Genomic DNA, 21,228 nt, shown 5'->3' with positions numbered 1-21,228 from the left:
TTTGGGTTCCCTGGAAGCAAATTCTGAGACACTCTGTAAGGAGTTGGGGGAAATGAGACGAATGTTATGGGTGTTATGAGGCCAGCTCCCACTGTGGCAGCTGGAGCTTGATCCCATGGGAAACGAGGGATGTGGGAGAGGATTATTGCATCCGAGGGGTGAGGGAGCTGGGGTATTTATATGCCAACTTGTCAGTGGCTGGTTGAGAGCTGGCCGGTGTTGATTCCTTGAATGCCTGTGGATGTTCTGTAGCTTTGACAGAGCCCTCAAGCAAAGAGATGAAGACATTGGCAGTTGGCAGTCAGCCAGAGCCATGGCCCCCCGGGTACGCGCAGGGCAGGGACAGAAGCTATCATATCATCATATCCTTTCCGTCTCACTTCTCTTATTTTCTGCCTGAGTGTTAAAGTTTTTCCTACAAACTTTTGACCCATTTCCAGCCACCAGTTGTCAGCTGAGATTCTGCTCCAAGCTCAGTATCTTCCCTTAATTTCCCTGGGGCACCACCACACCCTGGCTGTGACATTTGGTTTTCTTAAGTCTCTTGCAGGAGTGAGCTAGAATATGAAAGTGGGTTGCTGTGGATCTCACACGTTCCCTCTGCCTGCTGGGATGTAAGCTGGGAATAGACTGCCTTGATATTTTAAAAACTGCACCCCAAGGGTCTCCACAGTCCTCCAACGGCCTCGATGACCTGGAAGAGGGAGTCAGAGCACACAGCTGGGGTGTTCTCTGCACTCCCAGTGTCCTAAGCCAGTTACAGAACCTTCTGGAAAACATCCTAGGGGCTGGCTGCCCACCTCAAGCAGGCTTTCCATAGCTTCTTCTTGGAGAGTCAAGAAATGTGGTCCTGCCACATTTCTCTCAGGGGAGGGGGTGTCCCAGAGTGGCTTTCTCTGAGCAGACTCCACCATAGGCCCAATCGGAGCATCCATGACCGATGTGTGTGAAGATGCTGTTCTGGAAACTGGGAGCAAGCTCTGGCATGGGTGGTGGTTGCCTCATCTACATGTCTCTGCCTGACCACTGCTCCCTCCTCATTGGTCTGCCTCACCTCTGCTCATGGATAACGACTGCCTTAGGTTGGGCTCCCTCAGAAGTGGACCCTGAGAGAGGATCTGAGTGCAAATGGTTTATTGGGAGTCAGGCCAGGGAAGCGTCTGTGTGGGAGTTGGAGGAAAGACATGGAAGGAAAGGGAAGGGAGCCAAGAGGGCAGGTTGATGAGCCCTTATCTCTGTGGAAGGCTGGGTCACAGTCCCCCTGAGAACCCTGGAGGGATAGTACTGAACACACCACAAAGCCCCTCCATCCAGGGGCAGAGAATTCTTTGTCAGCACCTCCCATCCTGCCAGCCTGCGACAGCGGGCCCCTTGCCCTCAGCATAGAGCCACAGGCAGTCACGGGAGAGGTGCTGGTGTGTTCAGGGATGGTGGGTGTGAGCGACTGTGACTGCAGTCGGAGCCTCTGCAGGTGCGTCCCCCCATGCTTGCCTGCCCCCCTCTTTACACAGAGGAGGAAAGGCGAGAGTAAGAGCTTGTCCAGGGTCACGCTGCTTGCGCGCTGGCCTGTCCTGCCGCAGAGCCTGAGCCATTTTCCTGGTGTCTGCTTCGAGGTGTTGTGTCTGGCCCCGGGCTCTGTGCAGTTGGCCCTCTTGGTCTTGGCCTTGGGGACATCTATTGAGAGCTGCTCTCCTGGGGAGCTCCAGGACCTCCCGCCTGGGCTCCAAAGGGCTGCGTGTTGACACCTCAGGAACACAGGGCGGGGGTCACTGTGAAGCCCACTTTTCCAATGATGTCCTGGGGGATCAGAGGTTGAGAGGTTGCCCAAAGACCCATGGTTGGTGAGGTATGGAGCTGGCTCCTGGGTCATTTGGTTCTCCCAGCAGTGTGTTTTCACTGTGTTGGGGTTTGGTGAAACAGGCACTCCCATCGCTGCTGGATGGGTATAAACTGGGGACATCTCAATGGTGGACAGTATGGTTAATATCTATCAATCAAAATTATGAATGCCCATGGCCATGCACGCAGTAATGCCATCTCTGGGAGGTCATCACGCAGATACACCTGCATGTGTATGAAATGCTTTATATATTTAGCGGGTCCCTGCAGCATTGTTTGTGCTAGTAAAAGATTGGAAATCGTTGAAATGTCCATCAATCGGAGGCTGGCTAACGCAGACATGAGCCACCCATGCAATGCGATGCCACGCAGCCATAAGAAAATGAGGAAGCACGCTGTGAATTTATCTGTTAGAGAAAACCCCCGGGGTAGAACAGTGTGTGCCTTGTGCTGTAAGTTGTGTAAAGAAAGAGCACGTGTGTGTGTTAGATTGCTTATGTGCATCTCTGGTAGGGACCCAAGAAACAGGAGACGCAATGCTGATTGCCTCGGGGTGGGAGATGCGGGAGGCTGGGGGCGGGTGGGAGGGAGACTTTGTAACCTTTAGCATCTTTCAAAAGTCAGATCATATGGATATATTGAATACTACTCAGAAGTAAATAAAATTAAAAAACATTAAATTCGGTGTGTCCTTTTAGTTATGTTGCATTTCACTCTGAAATCCCAATTTCGTCATCTGTAAGATGAGAAATGTAATATTCATTTCAGAGAGTGATGACCCCTATGTCCTTTCCTTTCTAGCACTTATCACCTTACACATTTAATTTTAGGAGCATTGACTTGATCTGTCTCCTGCTCGAAGAGAAGCCTCCTGAGGGCAGGCCTGGGTCTCACCACTGTATCTCTGGGGCATGCAGTTAGTGGGTGCTAAACAAAAACATTTTTTTTGAATGAATAAATGAATGAAAGCGCTTTGCTAATTAGAACATGCTGTTTGTGTCTTTGTTGTTAATCTTTATGGCACCAAACTGCAAGAGGCAGCTGTGCGCAGAGGCTCAGACTGTCTAGGTTCAAATCCCAGCTCTGCCATTTACTAGCTGTTTGACTGTGGGCAAGTCACTTAACCTCTCTGTGCCCCAGTTTCCTCATTAGCAAACTGGGAGATGTCGAAGTACCTAGCACATAGAATTGCTGTGAGGACACCAAAGCACTTAAAACAGCACCTGGCACCCAGTGAGGTATTATTATTTGCCATGACTTGGAAACTTTCCCGTTATAAATACTCATCTCTATGATTGTGGCAAAACTTCCTTCAGAATTTTGGAAGACCTTTAGACGAGCAGGAATTCTTCTTTGCTTGTTTCCACTTTCAATTCTTCCTTCCCTGGAACATTAAAGCGCCTCATTTTCTCAATGGTCTCTCTTATTTTCCCGGAGAAGACCATTCCGAGAACAGAGGCTCCTTAATTAAGATGACAGTCAACCTCCAGGCGACTGGGCAGGGGTTGGAGGGGCTCTTTCTCAACACCTCAGTCTTCACGCAGTGTGGCAGTCCCCCTGCACAAACCCCTGGGCTCCCTGTTCGCCTTTCCCGTGAAGCCACGCCCTTCCCATGAAGCCACGCCCTTCCCAGGTGCCCCAGGTCCAGCTTGCTTGGGGTTTGTTAAAGCGCCAGCTTGGGTTCAGCGTCTCCCTCGGGGTCCTGAGGGAAATGAAGTTGGCCCGGGAGGCCTGGAGAGCCCAGGATGCCTTGGAAAGCAACCCTCTGCTTTCTCTTTGAGCCGGAGTGAAAAGGGACACCTGCGCAAGCTAACTGATTATTATTGTTCAAAATTGTGGTTTGAGTGGCCTTAATGGAGACACACAAAAGACGTGGACAATTGGGGCCTGAACTGCTCAGGGCAGCTCCACAGGGAGTGGGGCTGGATCCACGGGAAGCTCGGCTGAGCCGATCAAAGTGCACTGGGAGAGAAGCTTTCAGGACATTTTCTCAGCATCTGTCCGCATTCTGACGGGCTCCCCGCAGTGGTCTTGGGCCCTTGAGTTCTCTGACAGGTCGGGGGCCTTCCTGCTGCTCTCGCCCTCCTGAGCCCCTTTCATCTCACGGCTTGCACTGCAGCTGTCATACTTCAGGGTGATGCTGGAAAGTTCTCTTGCCGCTGGGAGGCTGGGTGCTAGTGGAAGATGGCTCATTAGTGCCAGGCATTCTCCACGGAGTCGTCTGTGCCCGTTTGAAATGTCTCCTTGAGAAGGCGCAGGCCACCTTGGGTTGGTTCATTGGAACTTGAGCAGGTGGCCGTGACAGTCACACTCAGAGGCTGACGGGAGCTCTGCACACCAGGGCCTGGACTCCGAGGCTGCAATTAATCTGCTTTCTTTTCAGGGTCTCTAAGCACATTTGCTTTTCATCCTGTTTCCTGACACAGGATAACATCTTATCACCGTAAAATGAAACTTCACTGTCCCCCCCACCCCCCACGTTGCTCAGCCATATGGGAACAGCAGTACACAAACGCACCGCTGCGTTTCAAAAACTGAAGACAGGACACAAATTGGCAGCAGCTGAAGGGGAGAGAAGAAACCCAACCTCTTCAAACCGTAGGATTTGGCTCCGTATCTACTGGATCCTGGGGCAGGATGGAGAAAGAGCCAGAATGTCTGACTTGGCTGTTTCCTTTTGCTTTGAAGTCCCCATACCCCGGGGGTCATGACAAAGAAAGAAAAAGAATTTCCAGAGCTTGATCTTCCGAGTTAGGAAAGATCCCAAACAAACAGACAGATATACTCCTCCTGGTCCCCTCTGTCCACACGCACCTCCTAAAAGCAACACAGAAGTAAAGGCCACAAATGGGTAGGTTGTAGGCTGTATCCGGCTGGCTGATGTGGCTTGTTTGGCCCACATTGTATTTTTTTTATTGAAGTATAGCTAACATACAATATTTTATTAGTTTCAGGTGACAACATAGTCATTGGACATTTATGTACATTACAAAATGATCACCTTGATAAGACTAGTTACCATCTGTCACCTTATTGTTGACTATGTTCCCTGTGCTGTACCTTACATCCTCATGGCTTATTTATTGTGTGACTAAAAGTTTGTACCTCTTAGTCCCCTTCACCTCCTTTGCCCTCCTCTCCCCTCTGGCAACCACCAATTTGTTTCCTGCATCTATGAGTGTTTCTGTTTTGTTCCATTTGTTCATTTGTTTTATTTTTCTCAGATTGTACATTTAAGTGAAGTCATATGGTATTCTTTTTTGTCTCTGCCTGGCTTATTTTATTTAGCATCATAACCTCTGGGTTCATCCACATTGTCACAAATGGGAGGATTTCACTCTTTTTTATGGCTGAGTAATATTCCATTGCGTATGTACACCACATCTTCTTCATCCATTCATCTATTGATGGGCACTTGGGTTACTTCCATATGTTGGCTATTGTAAATAATGTTGCATGAACATAGGGGTCCACATATCTTTTCAAATTAGTGTTTCAGTTTCTTCAGATAAATACCCAGATGTGGGATTGCTGGATGATATGGTAGTTCTATTTTTAACTTTTTGAGAACCCTCCATACTGTTTTCCGCAGTGTCCACCAATTTAAGTTCCCACCAACAGTGCACAAGTGTTCCATATTCTCCACATCCTCGCCAACACTTGTTACTTGTCTTTTTGACAATAGCCATTCTGACAGGTGTGAGGTGATATCTCATTGTGGTTTTGATCTGCATTTTCCTGGTGATTAGTGATGTCGAGCACTTTTTCATGTATGTGTTGGCCATCTGTATATTGTCTTTGGAAAAATATCTATTCAGGTCCTCTGCTCATTTTTATATTGGATTGTTTGTTTTTTTTGATATTGAGTTTTATGAGTTCTTCATATATTTTGGATATTAACCCCTTATTGGATATATCATTTGCAAATATATTCTCCCATTGTCTTTTTGTTTTGTTGATGGTTTCCTTTGCTGAGCAAAAGCTTTTTAGTTTGCTGAAAGCTTTTCCTCTAAGATCAGGTACAAGACAAGGATGCCCACTCTCCCATTCTTATTCAACATGGTGATGGAAATCCTAGCTACAGCAATCAGACAAGAAAAAGAAATAAAAGGCATTCAAATTGGAAAGAGATAAGTAAAACCGTCATTATTTGTAGCTGACATGAAACTATATATAGAAAACCCTAAAGGCTCCACCAAAAAACTATTAGAACTAATAAGTGAATTCAGTAAAGTTGCGGGATATATTATAGAAATCAGTTGCGTTTCTATACACTAACAACAAACTATCAGAAAGAGAAATTAAGAAAATAATTCCATTTACAATCGCATCAAAAAGAATAAAATACCTAGGAATAAACTTAACCAAGCAGGTGAAAGACCTGTCCACTGAAAACTGTAAGACACTGATGACGATACAAATAAATGGAAAGATATGCCATACTTACGGATTGGAAGAATTAATATAGTTAGAATGTCCACACTACCCAAAGCAATCCACAGATTCAGTGCAATCCCCGTCAAAATACCAATGGCATTTTTCACAGAACTAGAAAAAAGAATCCTGGGGCCTCCTGGTGGCATAGTGGTTAAGTTCACACACTCTGCTTTGGTGGCCCCCGGTTCGCAGGTTTGGATCCCTGGGGAGGACCTAGCACTGCTCGTCCAGGCATGCTGTGACAGCATCCCACATAAAAGAGAGGAAGACTGGCACAGATGTTAGCTCAGTGACAATCTTCCTCAAGCAAAAAGAGGAAAATTGGCAACAGATGTTAGCTCAGGGCCAGTCTTCCTCACAGAAAGAAAAAGAAAAGAATCCTAAAATTTGTATGGAATCACAAAAGACCCTTAATAGCCAAAGCAATCTTGAGAAAGAAGAACAAAGCTGGAGATATCATGCTCCCTGATTTTAAATGGCACTACAAAGCTATAGTAATCCAAACAGTATGGTTCTGGCACAAAAACAGACACATAGATCAATAGAACAGAATAGAGAGCCCGGAAATAAACCCACGCATATATATAGTCAATTAATTTATGACAAAGGAGCCAAGACTATACATCAGAGAAAAGACAGTTTCTTCAACAAATGATGTTGGGAGAGCTGGACAGATATATGCAAAAGAATAAAACTAGACCACTATCTTACACCCTATACAAAAGTAAACTCAAAATGGATTAAAGACTTAAATATAAGACCTGACACCATAAAACTCCTAGAGGAAAATGTAGGTAGTACACTGACGTCAGTCTCAGCAATATCTTTTTGGATGTGTCTCCTCAGGCAAGGGCAACAAATGCAAAAATAAACAAATGGGACTACATCGAACTATTTTGTTAAAAAATTTGAACCAACATTTAAACATTGGGGGATTTCAAATAATAATCCAGAAAATCCGGAGTCCCTGGCCACGCTCATAATTGCAAAACCAGATGGAGCCACAAAGTTGAAGGAGCTCGAAGCTTCTTCCCACCCCATTCCCTGTTGTCTTAACTGATCTCTGACCCCTGGGGGCACCTGAGTTTGCCACCTCTGACGTAAAACACCTGGCCACCAGCTGTTGTCACAGTGTTTTTCTGGATGAAGCTTTCTGGAGCAGTGGGGTATGGCTCTAGTATTCTTAGATTCTCCTGCTCCAGATTTCCTCGATTCCCTTGACTGGTTTTATTAAACATCTTTTTGTATTTGTGTTAAGCCTGGCAGGTAAGCTTCCGTTTGAGTGTCTCTGCTAAGACCCTGTCTTAATGAACTTTGCTATTTGATTTTAAATTATGCTGCTTTGTAAATTTATGAATGTTCTGATTGAATGGTTTTGAGAAAATGGGAGAGTGTAATTGCGTAGATGTGTAAACTATGGCATTTTCTTTCAGTTTGTAATTGAAATTTCAGATTTGTTCTACAGCCTTGAGCTGTGTCAACTTAGTAACTTTTTTCAAGGAATTTGTCTATTTCATGCAAGTTGTGTTTATTGGCACAAAGTTGCTCATAAAGTTTCCTTATTATTCTTTTACTGTTTGCAGATCTGTAGGGACATCCTCTCACTGGTTTCTGATATTGGAATTTGTGTCCTCTTTCTTTTTTAGTGTTCAATCTAACTTAATGGTTCTTAAGATACCTATTGTTTGGCTATGTCCGTGTGTCCTCATAGACCGTCTGTACCATTCTAGGTTCCCTCAGTTGCCTCCTTTATCCTTAAGGCACCAGCCACCTCCTGTACCATATTGGAGACACCAGTGGGGCCAACCAGTCACCTGCTCTCAGCACTGGGCCCTGCCCCTTCCCTCTGCCATGTAGCTGGGCCAACCAGCCATGTGCTGGGAGATTCCACGTCTTCTGCCATTTTCGGCATGAATAAATGGAAGCACCACCGTCGTTAGGGCTCAGGCATCTGCAAGTTCAAAGGAAGTTCACCTTGTGGGGCGAACGTTGACTAATGGGAAAAAGAGACAGGCGTGAGCTGACCAGGGCTGGGACCAGGGTGTGGTGAATGAGGCACTGCAGGCTCAAAGCAGGGAGGTGCCCAATCAGGGTCACACCTGTCCTCCGGGCTCTTGCTGCCTCACCCCTCCTCGCCCCAGAACTGGCAGATAAACGCCCCTCCTTCCTTTCTTCACGGGCTCTCTGAGGGCCGGTCTGTCCTGCAGCGCATCTGCATCTCTGAGCTAACAACTGTTGCCAACATTCTTTCTTTCTTTTTTTCTTCTTCTTCTCCCCAAAGTCCCCCAGTACATAGCTGTATATTCTGGTTGTGAGTGCCTCTGTTTGTGCTATGTGGGACGCTGCCTCACATGACCTGAAGAGCTGTGCTAGGTCTGCGCCCAGAATCCACAGTGGCAAAACCCTGGGCCGCCGAAGCTGAGTACGCAAACTTAAGTGCTACGCCACCAGGCTGGCCCTTGAATTTTTACCTTTTCATAAGATGTTGTAATAGGAAAAAAGATCATTTAATTCTTATTTTTTGAGAAAAAAGTAGAGTCGTTAATTGGATGTTCACAGGCTGAACGTGCTGTTTTCTTTGATCTATATGTCTTTTAAAAAAAAATTGAGGGACCACTTAAGAATCAGGCAATTGCCTGTAAAAACCTAGATTTTTGACTTCTTTTGGGACGCTGGAAGACCTGTCAATATAGGCCAACAGTTGGCTGGAGCTGGGCATTGGCTGCCCTCTTCAGATGGGGTGGGCCTGCACACCAGCTGGATGTGGTCCCCGCGCTCCACAGGGACGAATCGCTCCACACGTGACCCCTCCCCCCTCATTTATGGAGTACGCGTGGCTCCTTGTAGCCATCAGAGTTTGAAATCTCCAATAAAGGGACATTCAGCCAGAAGTCCTGTTGGGATAGCAATGGCTTCTTAGAAGCTTATACAAACTGTGGCTGGTGACCTATAGGTTTCTGAGTCGTCTGGCCCAGTTAGAAGTGTTCTGTGATGGATGGTGGGGGTCAGAGTAATAGCATGGAACACAGGCCAAGACGCCCCCTGCGTGTGCTGGGAAGACTCTCCCTAAGAAAGCGACAGTTTCCTGAGAGCTCCTGCAGCGTGAGAGAGAGGGACTTTGGCAACAAAGCTTCTGAGAATTAGAATATGTATATACATATATAATATACTATATACTAGTGAATATGTATATACATATATAATATACATACTATATACTAGCATATATGTATTATACTATATACTATTATATAATTATAATATATACTGTATATAATATATTGTGTATAAATAGTATATATAATAGTATACATAGTATTATATGTGTGTATGGGTGTGTGTATATATATATATATATATATATAGCATGTATATAGTATTGTGTGAATTCTGTGATGCCCCGTGGAGTGTAAGACACTAAACCACGGGTTCCTGGTTGCAGGTGTGAATGGCTGGCCAATAAAGTGATGCTTATTTCAGGATGTGCTACATCCCGTCTCTTTGTCAGTCTCCCTCATTTTCTTCCTCTTCTTGGTGTCAGTCGCTAGGTCCTGGCTGTCTCCCATCTCTACATGATCTACAGCAACCGAACTGGGTTGTAGAGAAACAGCATGTGGAAACGAGCAGATTATTCCGTAGCTTCTTTCGTCTCAATGACTGACACCGCCCCCTTGCCGGTGAGTGGTACTTTCATATTTTCAAAGTGCTCTCAGCTCTTTCATCTCATCAGATGCCTCCAATAGACCCTGAGTGGGATAGAGCAGGCAGACCCTCGACTGAAGATGGAGAGTGAGTCACAGCGAGGCTATGGGATTTGTCCTGCCCTGATCAGCAAGGCGGTGGAAGAGCAGGGACTCAGGCCCAGGTCTCTAGTGTTTTCCCACTCAACTCCCAACTTGTCACCGGGGGACATTATCCAGCTTTCATTCTTCAGCTGGGACTGATGGAAGCAGTACTTTTACAAATGGGATGCAACACAATAGTGAAATCAATTTAACAGGTGCAACCAGTTTTTACAAATGAAATAGAGCAGAATAGATAATATCAAAGCATGTCACATGTAAAGTTAAGTCTTGCTGGTACAACTTAGGTGTAAGTCTGCTGCTCTTTCGGGTTTCCCAGGCTCTAGCTGCTGCTTGGTAGGGAACAGAGTCACATCCCTTTAGACATGGGTGTGGATGCCGCGAAACCTCATCAGGTGCCTCCGTTGGAGTTTCCAGGAGGTTAGATTTCAGTGACAGGTTGTTGGCACGTGTTGCTCTTGCACATCTGACAATCAGGACAGAAATGCACCTCACAGATGCTGGGACTTCCATGTGCCTACGATATTGGACTAAAATAAAATTACAACCGAAAAACAAACCCAGGAAGATGGGGTGGCCCTGCCTAGGAAGGCTGGAGCCAAAAGGGCACAAGCTCCTAGGTCCTGGCACAGTGCTAACATATGATTTTAGAGAGAGTAGCATTTTAATACTCTGCTCTGCACATTTGACAAGTAAATGCATGGGCCTCAGGGCAAACAGGTGGAAGAGGCTGTGCTGGGCAGAAACTGGGGGCAGGAAGAGGGCAGAAGCGGATATAACGCAAGGAGTAAACGTGACTTACAGCTGAGGAGGGGGACAAGGTCAGTCCTGAGAGGCTGTCTCATGACCAGGGCAGTTGTTAAGAGGTGGGGGAGTATAGGACAAGTCAGGGCACAGTGACCACAAAGAAGGGGAGGGTGTTGAGGAGCTGTTCCTAACAGGCGCTGCCCACACGGCTTACAGGCGGTTTCCATTGAACGTCTGGACAAATGACTACGAGTGTGAATGATTAAGTAGTCAATTTACATTGGGTCATTGAGAAAAACCAATAAAATGGGAGCCAATCAAGAAAGGTGTTTAATAAATAATAAATATGCTTTTACCGTGGAGCACTCTTTCTAATTGATTGCCTGTTTGGCTAACTTTTCTTGCTGATGTCTAGGGAGAGACTCACAGACTCATAAATCATACTCAGTCAAAGGGAGAATATTCATTTAAGGATCTAGTAGGTTCCATCTATGGCTTTTACTGCATATATCAAAGTTTTTTCGTCTGTTGGATAATACCTCCGGAATGAAAATGGAAGTTAATGGGAAACTGAGATGATTTACAAATATTTGTTTTACATGAAAAATTTTCAATTGGCAACCTAAAAACATGGTGACAATGAAGTGAGTAACAATGGCGAAGTGATGATGGTGTATAAAAAAGGAAAAGCAACAGTAGAAGAAGAAACATAAAATGGCTTGGGATCTATAGAGAAGTAGGGGCTGGGGGTGGGGAGACAGGAGCAGGCAGATGAGAGAGAGACACACTCCTGCAGACCAGAGAAAGGGCATGATTTCCTGGAGACCTCAACCTTGTCCTTTAAGCCTCTTGATAACTCTCTCCATCCAGCATTGAACTCCCTTGGTGGGAACCCCATGGCTCCCAGGAAACTTGATTCTCCTTGATCCAATCTGACTTATTAAACTTGGGTTCACATACCTAACAGTAAATATTTTTATCTACATAAAGATATATTAAAATGCATAAATAAATATGTAAATAGTGATAAATCTATAAAACGTACTTATGTACACACACATACTCTACAGACTCCAAACAAGCACAGGGCTCTTAAAGAAAGGACAATAATGGTGTTGCTGGCCACATATGCACACGTGGCCTGTGACACCAGCTTCTTCTACTCTCAGTTGTATTTTCCTCCCCTGTTGACCTCCTGGCTGGCTTCCCTTCCTGTGGTACACTGAGCCCTCAAGACGATAATGGTGGGGCTGATCAGGAGAAGGCCATGGTCATGGTTGGACTGAGGAGAGGGCTGGGAGATGGTGGTCAGTGGAGTGTTGAGTCAAAGCAACGGGAAATAATAACCCAGGGTGCTTTGTAAGGAGAAGATCCAGAGAGGAGCGGAGAGACCAGTGCACGTGCTGCATCAGTTCAAAGGAGTCCACACCCACACCCTCTCACTCTTCCTTAGATCTGAGAGGTGCTGTAGATGGGCCCTGAGGGGCAGGAGCCTCTGGAAGATGCTCCAGGCGACAGCTGGTGTTTGCCTCTCAGAGGATCTGCCAAGGAGAGAAATATCTCCATGGAGATTTTCCTGCCTTTGCCTCCATGTTGCCCCAATGGCCACAAAGTTGAAATATGCCTTTATTGATAAACTAAAGGAAAGGGAGATAAAGGTAACTATCATTACACCTGATGGGTCAAACCCATCTCCAACCTCTGTCTGGTCAGCTGCTTAGGGGAAGGGAGAATTCTTGAAAGATAAAGCAACATATGAGACTGTCCCACCAATGCCATTAAGCCAGAGGACCTGAGGAGCCAGGCCTTGCTGGTCTTGGGGTAGGTGGCCACTGGGAGATATGACAATTGAATCAAGGCTCTGGTTAATTAAACTCTACAATAACCCCTGGACATGTTTCAATGACGTGTGTCTGGGTTTCAGCAGCATCAGCCTCTGGGATGTAAATTGCACAGTCGCGTGGCCAGAAGCATCCAAGTTGGTTAGACCTTCCTAGGGGGATGTCCAAAGGTGACTTCAAAATTTCTATCTAGCGTGGGTGGCTTTGGGACAGCAATCAGGTCGGAAGGGGTTTCTTTTGAAGCTGTATTCATATAAGTGTTGCTCAGACTGAGACAGCCTCAGTGGCCCTCATCAGAGGTGGTGATGGTGGTAGAGTTGATGGACACTTGGGGTGTGTGACTGGGGTACCCCCACTCCCCAGCCACTACTAGCTGTTGCCATCAGAGTCAGCCAACTTCAATTTGAGGAAGATCCCTGATACCCAGATTAGGGGTGGACAAATCCCAGGGTCAGTTTGAGAGAGGATTATGGCCACTGCATAGCTTCACTTTACAAAAAGTTCTGCCTCAAAGTTTTCCTTCTCTACTCCCCTCTTTCCCACCACATTCTGTGCGCTGTGCACCCTTGTACCACCAATGCTGCCCATCCTCCTGAATTTCCACCATAATCTTGCCAATGGCATGTTTTGGCCCATTTTCTTCACACAAGAATGATATTGATTGACAGTTGGTTTTTAGCCAACATTTGTCACCATCTTTGTGTCTGCAGCCACCACCTGGACACTGACACTGACGCTCAGAACCTTCTGTAATTAATCAATAGTTCATTCTTGCCTGAGGTCCTTTTAGTTTGAGAATTCTTAAGGCTCAACCTTCTCATGTGTAGTTGAGGAAACTGCTTCTCAGGGAGGTTAAGTGACTTTCTTTCGGAAACACAGGCATTTAGGGAGGACAGCCTTTTATATTAATATATGAGATTATATGAAAATGCACTCTGGGACCTCATTATTCTCCATTGTGTGGAATTTGGTAAGAGGTGGTAAAGTGGGCCTGTGTGGTCTGCCCAAATTCCTTTCCCCTCTGGGTAATGGTGCCCAGATTTCCTCGGAGCACTTCCCTTCTCCCCCGTGTATGTGGGCTTCTTCAAAATGCCCCATCCAATCCTGGATAAAGGGTGGGCACATGACCCAGGCTGCACTGTCCGACTGTCTCTTTGCGAACCCTGAATCCTGAGTGGGAGTGACACATGAGGCGGGAGATGTTTGCTTTCCATATTTATCTCAGCAGTGGGGCCCTGATGAGCTATCCATCAGGCCCTGCTCCCCTTCTCCCTAGAGAGGGTCTGGTTTCCACCTTTCTGGAACTGATAAGGCAGCTCTACATTGCATCCTGCAAGCAACAGATCTTTCCCAATCTTGCCTCCCAATCTTTCCAACAGATCCCATTTACTTAAGAGAGGCGGTTTTCGTTGCTTGCACCAAGTACCCTAACTGTACAGTGGCTATCCTGAGTAATGGAATTTTAAAATGCAATCGCTGCCCTGGGTTGTGCTTCATCATGGTGTTCAAAGGCAAGGTGGCTGAGCATGGAGATGGCCAGCGTCATGGTCTGTGTCATGCATCCATGCTAGATTGTCCCGCACTCTCTGAGCGTTCACCGTTTGTGAAGACAGTGCCCCATTCAAGATCCTAAGCCTCTTTTAGCTAACACGGAGCCCCTGAGGCATGAACAATGCCTAAGTTTATTTTCTTAACATCTACCTTCGGCTTTCTCAGATTGAAAAGCCCTTCCCTGCTGTCTAATTCCTTTGGCTAAATTCAAATTTTAGCTTTGACTTTGTTTGCTTCCACCCCTTTCTGGTCAGTTTGGTGCGGTAACTCAATCACTTACGGCTGGAAGCCCTCATTTGTTTTCTCAGAAGGCTTGGAATGAGGGGAGAGAAGAATGAGTCCAGGAATGGTTTGTGACAGACATTAGACCTCTGAGCTGCACGAATCAGACACTGCTTGCAGCAGTACAAATGTGGCTGAGTGGTCCAGACGTGGCCGAGTCTAATTCTAACCTGCCTGGAGGGGGGATTAATGACTCGGGATGTAGTCTGGGTCTGGCGGTATAAGGCAGGCCTTATTGATCGTGATCTTGGATGCTTTTGTCAGTTCCTTGCTCTCACCAGTGCTCCTGATAATGCGCACTGGGGCGTCTACTCAAAGTAACACTGGACTGAAGAAGCAAGGAGCTGGAGAAAGGACTTCCCCCAGCTCCCGCTCCAATGTAGAGATGCGCTCAGAAGCCACCTTCCCTCCTCTCTCATCTTCCTCTCTAACACACGAAGGTAGGGCTGGCTCCTGCCCCTGAGCTCCAGAGGGCAGGAGGCCCAGCAAGTTCTGGGGTCCCGGGCTGTACTTTGGAGGGATCAGGCAGAAGAGTGAGTGCCAAGATAAGTTGTTGGAGAAGGGTTCCGTGTAGGTAGTGCATTTGGGCACATGTAGAATTCAGGCCTACCAAAAAAGGTGGGAAAAGTTATTCTAGACAGAGATGGATGCCAGCGAGTTATACGGTTATTTGGTTGTACTGTCTCACATTGTTCTGTATAATTTTCTATATTCCTTACAAAATTATTACAATTTTGAAAGCAGAGGTCTTAGAATGACTCTTCCTCAGTGTCTTCCTGCATGGTGATGGACACGTAGAATATGCTAGATAAAGACTTGTACATTAATTGGCTGCACTTTATTCAGATGGTGAAATGTCCTTCCCTCTGCTCACAGCTGACCTTTACACTGACCTGTTGGGGACAAGCTGCAGCCAGGAAAACCGTGAACTGATTGCTTTTCACTCCAACAGTTTCTACAATATGGACCAGGAGCGTCTATCTATTATAGACCGATATAGAATTCTGCTTCTTTTCCCTTTCCCTCGCTGAGCAGCTGTCTCGTGCCTCTGACTTCAAGTCAGTTGCTGGGCCTCAAATTTACTGGGTGAGTCCTCAGCAACCTCTGAATGATTCCCAGTGAGCCGGTCACCCTGAACGTGATTTTGAATTAAAAGTTCACCTATTGCTTGGAAGGAACATGACCGTCATGGGCAGAGAGGCAGAGAGGATGAAACGGTGGAGGCTGGCTCCTGGTGGCGGTTGGGGTGGGGCATGAGATAGAAATCTTTCCAGCTAGTGGAAGAGCAGAGCTCAGCATATTAATATTTCACTTTGATGCTCATCTAAGATTGTGCTGCAACCTGGAGTTCTCTGATTCCTGGGATGAGCTAGCAGGTGGTAGGCTTTTTAGTGTTGATATGTTCGATTTAGAACATGGGAGATGGAAACAGACCCAGAAAGCCACCCTGAAGAGTTGTGGGCTGATGGGCAGATCTGAGCCCTCCTTAAATCACCCTGTGATGGACTCTGTTTGCCCTCTTGTTGTAGGGCTCAGCACTAAGGAAGTGGAGATTTCTCCTGGAAACAAGAATTTCACTTATTAGGGATTTAATTCTTAAGTATTGCCCTCTCTGAAAAACCTCTGCTGTGGGGATAGGAGGATAACGTTGTTGTCAGTGCTTAGTACCTCAAAGTGAATTAATTTATCAAATCACTTTTATTCCTTCGCAGGGCAGAAGGATGGTGGGAAGTGGAGGGAACAGAGGGAAATGATGGTTTATTAAGGACCTATGATGTGCCAGGCACAGTGCCATGAGTAGGACCCATCTATCTCATTTTTTTTTTCAGGAAGATTAGCCCTGAGCTAACATCTGCTGCCAATCCTCCTCTTTTTGCTGAGGAAGACTGGCCCGGAGTGAACATCTGTGCCCATCTTCCTCTACTTTATTCATGGGATGCCTTCCACAGCATGGCTTGACACGTGGTGCATAGGTCCACACCCAGGATCCAAACTAGTGAATGCCAGGCCACCAAAGCAGAATGTGTGAACGTAACTGCTGCGCCACTGGGCTGGCCCACCATCTATCTCATTTGATCCTTATAACTTAGTGAAAGAATTTTTTTGACCTTGGAGGAAGAGGGTTGAGTTAATGACACCTCATTGTTGGTCAGTGCAATGTCCCTTTCTTGTTTCACTCATTTTTATACCTGTTTATCTTATTCTCTCTGTCCATTCCCCAATCTTCCTAATGGCAACCATTCTAATATGTTTGATGTATGGGCTTTTATTTGGACTTTTTTGAGTGCTTATATTTTAAATCTACACAAATGGTGTGGTAGATATTGTTTCATTATTTTTTTTGCTCACCGCTATTTAAAAAACTTTTTATTATGGAAAAATTTCCAACATTTTAAAAACTAGAATGGTACCATGAATTCCAATGTACCCATCAACTAAAGTCAAATGTAAACTTAAAGCCAATTTTGTGTCATCTATGCCTGCACCCATTTCCACTCTTCACAGATTACTCTGAAGGAAGTCCCAGAATCATACTATTTCATCAAGAAATATTTAGGATGGACCTCTAAAGTATAATCATTAAATCATATTATAATACCTAAAAATTAGAAATAATCACTTAATAGCTTTAACTATTCAATCAGTGTTCAAATTTTCCCAATTGTCTTGTAATTTTTTTAGTTGTCTGAATCAAGATTCAAATAAGATTTATACATTGTGATTGGTTGATGTATCTCTTAAGTCTCTTTTAATCTATGGGTCTTCCCTCCATTCCTAAAAATGTATTTGTTGACGATTAGGTCATTTATCTTCATAGAGTTTTCCACAGTCTAGATCCTGCAGACTGTAACCCGTGGTGTTGTTTATATGTTCCTCTGCCCTTTATGTTTCCTGTAAACTGGTCGTGAGATCTAGAAACTTGGTCAGATTCAGGTTACATTTGGTTTTTTGGCAAGAAACACTTCATAGGTGGAGTTATGAACTTCTTTCAAGAGGCATCCACATCTCAACAACAAAAAAATCGAAAACCCAATTCAAAAACGGACAAAAGGTCTGAACAGAGATTTCTCCAAAGAAGATATACAGATGGCCAACAGGTACATGAAAACATGTTCAGCATCATTAACTATCAGGGAAATGCAGATCAAAACTACAATGAGATATCACCTCACTCTGGCAGAATGGCTATAATGAACAAGACAGGAAACAACAAGAGTTGGAGAGGATGTGGGGAGAAGGGAACCCTTGTTCACTGCTGGTGGGAGTGCAAATTGGTACAGTCACTATGGAAAGCAGTATGGAGTATCCTCAGAAAATTAAGATCTACTATATGATCCAGCTATTCCATTGCTGGGTATTTATCCAAAGAACTTGAAAACACAAATGCATAAAGATACGTGCACCCCTATGTTCACTGCAGCATTATTCACAATAGCCAAGACTTGGAAGCAACCTAGGTGCCCATGAAGGGATGAATGGATAAAGAAGATGCGATATTTATACACGATGGAATACTACTCAGCCATAAGAAATGATGAAATCCGGCCATTTGTGACAACATGGATGGTCCTCGAGGGTACTGTGCTAAGTAAAATAAATCAGAGGCAGAAAGTCAAATACTGTATGATCTCACTCATAAGTAGAAGATAAAAACAACGACAAACACATAGAGACAGATTGGATTGGTGGTGACCAGAGGGAAAGGGGGCAGGAGGAGGGCCAAAGGAGTGATTAGGCACATGAGTGGTAATGGATTATCATTAGTCTTTGGGTGGTGAACATGATGTAATCTACACAGAATTCGAAATATGTTATGATGTACATCTGAAAAAAAAAAAAAAAAGAGGCACCCAGTGTCTGGTTGTCTCCCTTTGTGATGTTACCAGTATTAACGACCAGCATCTAGGTCCACGAATTCATTATGGGCTTTAAAATGATGATCAGCTAATTCTATAATTCCTTCTTCATTTATTTGCTGGAGAATTTATAAAGAGAAACAGTTACTTTGAGATATAGTTTGTATAGGAAAGGAAATGCTTGCTTCTTTCCTTTTATTTATCAATTTTCAAAATGAGTTAATTCCTCTTGAGCTAAATCAATTAGGGTTTTAAAAATAGTATTATAAACTCATGGATTTAAATGTATTTGATTATTTCAATTGTTTGTAGTTATTTTGCATATGGATGCTCAAATTGTCCCATCTTTGGCAGATGGGCCTCTACAAATCATTTTGGTTTTTTTAAAGTCATTTTTGACCCTGCCTCATTAGTCTTTGATAACTTTCTTGCTGCCTGGTATGATAAGATGTTGCTGGCTTATCTTGCGTATTTATCGATCGCCCCAGACCTGGCGTCAGCCATTTCTTCAAGGAGTCTTGGTTCTGACTAGTGAGAGATTATATGTAGAGGCTGCGCACTCCCCGCTACCACTAACAACACAACAATGAGCATCTTTGAACACGTTCCCTTAAGGAGCTGCGTGAGAATCTTTTTATTCAGGTCAATGTTATTATTTCTATTTTATTCAGGAGGCAAGCAAGCAACTGGGAGTGAGAAAGAAAGTGGGGAAATAGGAAAGAGGGGAGGTGCAGAAAGAGGAGATGGGGCCGAGGGCAGAGTGGGAGAGCTTCGAGCCTGTGTTTCCCTTGTGTGTCTCTTAAGTGGAGGCTGCTCATGCTTCTGTGGTCCTGGTATCAGGAGGCCTGGAAGGAGCACAGGGCAGGGGATGGACCAGCATTCTAACTCCTCATGGCTGCTTCCCTACGTTATTCATGAGTCAAAAACTCCCGGTGCTTTAAGGCTCATGCCAATGGAATATCACACAGCTTTATAGTTGTGTTTGTTGTCTACACTTGTGTTTCTTCTGCACACACACCAAGGGCTTTGGCAGGAGACTCTGAATCTTCTCAACTTAACCTCTTGCCATCATCATCCTAGCCAACACTGTTATTCATATGGACAACTTATTCTGCAGCACAGCCTCTCAGCAACTCGGTCTCCTCTATACCAACACTCTTCACTCTATTCCACTTTGGAGGCTTGTTCCATTGCCACCCCATGGACAGGGTTGGTGGCTAGAAAGAAGGCCATTAAGGCTAGAGCACAGGATGCAGAACCCACGGTGCAAGATCAGGCCCCAGAGTTAGGCATGGCCCTGTCACTGAGAGCTTTGCAGGTCAGAGTAGAGATTTTGGCCTCTATTCTAAGAGAAATAAGAAGCTCCTGAACAGTTTTAAATGGGCAGAGAGGGTGGCATGAGTTGCTGATGGTGACTGATCAAATCTGTGTATTGAAGAGATCTCCATGGCTACCATGTAGAGAATCGACTGGAGCAAGATAGACACAAGCCGGCCGTGAGGAGGCCAATGCTATAATCCAGTAAGAGATAAAGGTGGCTTGGAGCAGGACAGAGACAAGTTGACATACTTGGGGGATCTTTAGGAATAAAAATCTCCAGGACCTGTTGCTAGTTTGGAAACAGAAGGAAATGGAGAGAAGGCAGTCAAGGATGATCCCCAGGTTTTTAGCTTATCCACCTGGACAGCAGATGGACATTCCCTGGGCAGGGGAGCATGGGGAGAGGGCGAGGCTTGAAGTTTGGCAGTGGTAGTGGAGCAGAGTGTTTAAGGGTGGGGAGGGGGCACGAACACTCTCTTGGATATTTTGAGTATGAGAAGCCTTTGAAAGAAGCCAGTGACGATCTGAGTGGGGAGGGGCTGCCCAGGTCTGGAGCTCAGAGGAGACATCCGAGCTGAAGAGGGGAAGTTGGGCACCAACAGCATGCAGGTGGAAATTAAGCTGCAGGTGTGGCTGAGATGGCCTAAGGAGGAGTATCAGATGAGCAGAGAAGAGGGTCTGGGCCCAGCCTTGAGGAGAGCAGTGTCCACTGGTTACGTTGAGGAGAATGACTGTGCAAAGGGGACAGGAGGAGCTGCCAGAGAGGCACCAGGAGAAGCAGAGAGCTTGGTGTCGTGGAGGCCATGGGAAGAGCATACTTCAAGAAGGGAATCTCGCTCTGCTGAGAGAAAGGTCAGGAAAGATGAGGAATGAAAAACGTCTGTTGAATTTAGCCATGTGGAGTCATGACTAAGCTTAGGAAGTGCTGTTTCAGCCAGTAATGGGCCAGAGCCATGGCGGAGGTTGGGGAGAGTGGGTGTGAGGAGGCGGCAGTTGAGGGGCTTCTGGGAAGGCGCTTTAAGGGGTGGGTGACTCGATTGGGGGGCATGTCCTTCTGCCTCATCCTCCTACTTCCTGCCAGGAATGTGAACGTGATGGCTGCACAACAGTAGTGGCCATCTTGGGACCATGAGGACAAGGGCTAGAGACCTCAGTGCCAGCACCCTTGAGCTGCTGAAGCAGAGCCAGCTGTCACCCATCTCCGGATATTTCTCCACATGAGAAAAATAAAACCCTTTGTGTTGTCTGCAGCTGGAGATAATTTGCAACTGATATGGCGTGTCACCTGCGTTATCGCATTTAATCCTCGTGATGGCCTTTTGAGGTAGTGCTGTTATCATTTTCAGACAAGGAGATCAAAGCACAGCCAGGTTAAGAAACTAGGGTGACACAACTTAAGTGGCTGAGATTTAAAGACAGGGTTTCTGACTCAAGACCGTGTTCTTAACTGCTGTGATATATTTTCAATAATACTAGCTATTGGTGATTTTGTTGTTATTATTGCTGTTAGCCAACTCAAAAGATCATTGGGAGATGTATTGGGAAAAACTC

The 21,228-nt window shown here is 45.5% G+C and overlaps 1 long non-coding RNA gene across 2 annotated transcripts in view; it reads left to right on the top strand.

Annotated features, from left to right (window-relative positions):
• Positions 1 to 21,228, top strand: part of LOC139083262 (uncharacterized) — a 93,024-nt gene that overhangs the window by 51,617 nt on the left and 20,179 nt on the right. The window contains exons 2-3 of one of the 2 annotated variants that reach the window (XR_011539839.1): positions 9,818 to 9,953; positions 16,330 to 18,348. This is a non-coding gene — a long non-coding RNA (uncharacterized lncRNA). Of the gene's footprint in view, positions 1 to 9,817; positions 9,954 to 16,329; positions 18,349 to 21,228 lie in introns of those variants that run through there. The other variant, XR_011539831.1, reaches the window with a different exon arrangement.

The sequence above is a fragment of the Equus przewalskii genome, chromosome 1, assembly GCF_037783145.1.
Source record: "Equus przewalskii isolate Varuska chromosome 1, EquPr2, whole genome shotgun sequence".
Taxonomy (NCBI): Eukaryota; Metazoa; Chordata; class Mammalia; order Perissodactyla; family Equidae; genus Equus; species Equus przewalskii.
Note: the sequence above shows the minus strand (reverse complement) of the source record. Positions and strands in the feature narration are given on the sequence as shown.